Source organism: Dipodomys ordii, unplaced genomic scaffold, assembly GCF_000151885.1.
Source record: "Dipodomys ordii isolate 6190 unplaced genomic scaffold, Dord_2.0 Scaffold13, whole genome shotgun sequence".
Taxonomy (NCBI): domain Eukaryota; kingdom Metazoa; phylum Chordata; class Mammalia; order Rodentia; family Heteromyidae; genus Dipodomys; species Dipodomys ordii.
Window position 1 is genome coordinate 291,816 of NW_012267229.1, and position 4,222 is coordinate 296,037.

General features: G+C 38.0%; 1 protein-coding gene across 1 annotated transcript in view; it reads right to left on the bottom strand.

Annotated features, from left to right (window-relative positions):
* Window positions 1-4,222, bottom strand: part of Snrpb2 (small nuclear ribonucleoprotein polypeptide B) — a 27,749-nt gene that overhangs the window by 21,575 nt on the left and 1,952 nt on the right. The gene's annotated exons all lie outside the window — the stretch shown is intronic.

Sequence of the window (4,222 nt, forward strand, 5' to 3'; positions counted from 1 at the left end):
AGGCAGGTGTGCACCATCAAAAAGACAAACCACAAGGGAAGAAGCAATGCAAGCAACCAATAATCTACCGTAAACAACATACCGGGGAATACTTACCGACGTCTCCTCTCCACGTGTTGAGTTCTGGCTCCTGTTCAGCCTCTCGCGTAGGTCCCGGGTTTCGGCACCACTTGCTGCGAAAGCCTTCTCGGCCAGCGAGGAAGAACGACCACCACACCAGGAGTCTTCTCAGATCACGCTTTATTGGTGAGCCTTTGAATTGATGGGAGAGCTTGAGCGCGAGAGCGCGTGTACACAAAACATGGCCGCTTATATAGGGAATAGGAACACTGTCGTTTTCCCATTGGTCATCTGCCTTTCGCCGTCACCAGGTGCCACGGGATTGGCTAGGGACTCTACCTGGCTTGCGCATGCGCAAAGCCCAGGACCCACCATCCTGCCAAGCACTGCCTAATATGGAGTTACCTCAAAACTGCAAGGAAGTGGGCGGCGCCTTGTAATGACGTTCGCGCCGGCTCCCCACAAGGAAGGAAGGAAAAATAGAACAGAACAGAATGGAGCACTCTTATGGAGTGCTGAAAACATGGTGCCCACATCTAGTCAGCATCTAGTAGGGTCCTGCTCACTTCATTGAAACACATCTGAGACAGGGAAAGTGTTTCAGAGACTTCATATCTATAACAAAGGCAATCCTGTGATAACCTGCTAATACACTAAACCATGAGTGTACTGAGCCCTCATGACCCAATCACCTCTCAATAGCTATATCAGGAACCAAGTATCCACATGAATTTTGGAAGGGACAGCCCTCATCCAAACCATAGCAGTTGTTTATTTCAAAGGAGGTGCTCTGGATCTGATAGTTGTTTTTTTTTTTTTATTGTGACTATTACTGGGCCTTTGGGGACATTTTTTCTCCTTTAACAAATTTTGCTTGTTTCTGAGACCCTTGCAGTGGTCACTAGAGCCTGACATTCTTTGATTCTTGTCTTTTTCCAGGCTTATGGTGGGCCTCACTACTCCATACCCTTTGAAAACCAGCACTGCTATGTAGCTTCTTTGGTAATGAAGTGTGAAAACGTGAGGCATGCAGCAGCAGCTGACCAGTGAGCTGGAACACAGGTGGTGAGGGAGAAGGGAAAAGCATCACAGTCAATGTGCGACTTGCCAGCTGCCCTGTTTCTTGCCTTTTCAATATTGGAAACATGAGCAGATGGAATTTCTGGGAAGTTCTAGAAGAACTACAATGATTACTGGACACCTTACTACCCTGCCTCCCTATATACACCAATTGAAATTGGTAATGTAATATAAACAAGAAATAACTAACTGGGATTATGAGGCTTATTAATGCAGCAGAGCCTAATCCATCCTGACTTTATATACTAATTGAAACTACCTCTGAGAAGTTTTTGAAAGTTCAAAGAATTTTATATACAGACTTTCAGTATATTGGAGGTTTTATAGTTGAAATAACTAATACCTTTTTGAAAGAGAAAGTAACCAATAACTGTAATAGTGAGTGACCTTTATATTGTTATTGTAAAAGTGATATGCAGAGGGTTTACAGTTACATAAGTCAGGTAATGAGTACATTTCTCTTTGAACAGTATCACTTCTTCCCTCATTTTTTCCAAGTTTTTCCCTCTCACACTCTCTACGTTTAATTCATTCCAATATAGTATCTGGTGAAATCACTGCTACATTTGTTCACTCTTTGTCCCACCATTTCTGTGCCCCTCTTACTCTCCCCCAAATAGATAAACTTACATATAGGACAAAAGGTGAAGAAATTTAAAAAAAAAGGAAACAAAGGAGAAAAAGCAAGAAGTTAAATAACATAAAACCTCTTGTTTCCATTTCCGGGAATTCATTTCCATAAACATCATTTTATAAGATCGTATGCTTATAGCTAGCTATTGAACAATTTTGATAACTCTCCTCTGAATATCCTCCTTTGATTTGTGAAAGACTTATTAAGAAATTTAGTCTCACATTTATTGGACATTTTCCCAATGTTTTCCCACTTATGATAGGGTTATATCCAAAGAAGTCCATTGCATACTGTAAATATTGCAGGTCAAAAAATGCACTTACTAAACATAATCTACAGAGTGTTATAGCATAGGTTAGCCTAACTCAAATGTGTTCAAAATATTTACATTAGCCTTAAATTAGGCAACATAATGAAGGACTGAATACCTCATGTAATTTATTGAATACCATACTGAAAATGAAAAACAGACCCACTGTTTGGGTAATTCATATCAGCACAAAGTATAAAATTTGTGAAGTCATTCCATCAATATAAGATGAATATATAAGAAAATACTTGAAGGCCAAGCTTAGATGAGAATCAGTCATTGGTAGTTGTATTTTTGCAAACCTCCAAAGATAGGTTCTGAAGAAATAAAGTGATATCATGTTCACACTCCAATTTTAGATTGGTCAGAATCATCTTTCAACAAAAGACCAGGACATATCTAAAACATTTCAGGCAAGATTTAACCTCAAGAGACAGGTTAGATTCCTATCAGAGAAGAGTTGAACAAAAAAATCCCGAAACCTCTAGTTTGAATTGCAGATTATATTTGAAAATGACAACTCTGAAAATGATTTCTGTCTGGGGATTCCAAAACAATTATGGAAATGAAGCTGATATTTCCCATTCCATTTTGTTTAAGGTGACTGCGGGCCAGTTTAGCTAGTGTAAATTTCTCTAATATCCACTGGCAGAAACATCATCACATGGGTTAATGAGTTTACTGAGATTGATGCTGAGAAAACAAGAAATAGTGTTGTATTTCATTGGTGTTGGAACTCTTCTTTTAGTTATCTTTTCTCTAGCTTTAATTTGAAACCACTTTCTGACCTTTAACGTTACTCAATTACTTCAGCTCCCAAAAGATATTAATGTAATGTATAATACATTTTGTCATCTCACTGGAAGATTTTGAATAAGCCTGGTCAGTTTAGAAGCCTGAAAGAAATTAATTCTACGTTATTTCCTCATGATTGAAATTGCAAATGTCAGATTCTATTACAAATTGCTAAGACTAGAAGACCCTGTACCTATCTTTATTCAACATAGGATAGCCCAAAATTCTTTGTGTTTTAAGCTTGAAGCCAACAAAGACTATAATATTAAGATTTTGGGACACTGTCATCTTTATGAAGCATGTATAGTGAAGTTTATGTTAGTTGGTAGAGATATGATCTTATGCAAGACAGACATAATACCTGCTCTCATATAGCTTCAAATATTATGGAGACATGAGACTAATAAATAAATGGTTTTTTTTGAGAAATGAATAACTCCTTTGCAGATACTTCCATTATTGGCAATGCATGACAAACTGCCCCAAAACTTAGTGGCTTAAAAAACCATTTAATAGATTATATTTCATGGACCCTCTGGATTAAGAATTCAGTTAGGTTGTGGCTAGGTGCTTCTTGAACTCCTTGTGGAATGACTGAAGTCACTCAGTGGGATTCAGCTGGTATATGGGCTGATGTAAGAGTCACACAGCTTCATTCATAAGGTTTGTGGTCAGAATAGCTAAATGAACTAAAGTCAGACTGTGCACTGGAGCCTCCATACGTGGTGTTTCCAGCCTACTGGTCAGAGTAATTGAATTTCTTATATAGCAGACAGGTCTCTCAGAACCAGCATCCAGAGAAATTAAGTGGACACTGAGAGCTTTTAGATCCAATCCACAGGGATGCTTCACAACACAACTTTTAGTCAGTTCCTTGATTAGAAGTGAATTATGAGGCCAACTTATATTTGAGGGGAAAGGAATCACACTCCATTTCTTAATATGGAAATTTATTTCCCTTTGAATATAGGCTGGTCTCATAATTGTAGACAGCTATGGGGAGAGAGATTCTATTATGATAGAAGGAAAGACTTCATAGAGAAAGAGGAGGAGGAAAGGAATGAAGAGGAAGAAGAGGACAAGATTGAAGAAAGGAGGAAGAAGAAGCAGAAGAAGACTTGTGTAGTTGGAACACAAAGGGTAAGGGAAAAGGTTTTCTGAGATGAGTTCACAAAAGGAGGTAAATGTCCTGCAAGCCATGTCAGGATATTTGAATGCACTACTGTGAGTACTTTTCAGCAGCAGAGTAGCAACTTTATGCTTTCTATAGATATATTTAACTTTATGCTTTATATATATATATATATATATATATATATATATATATATATATATATATATAT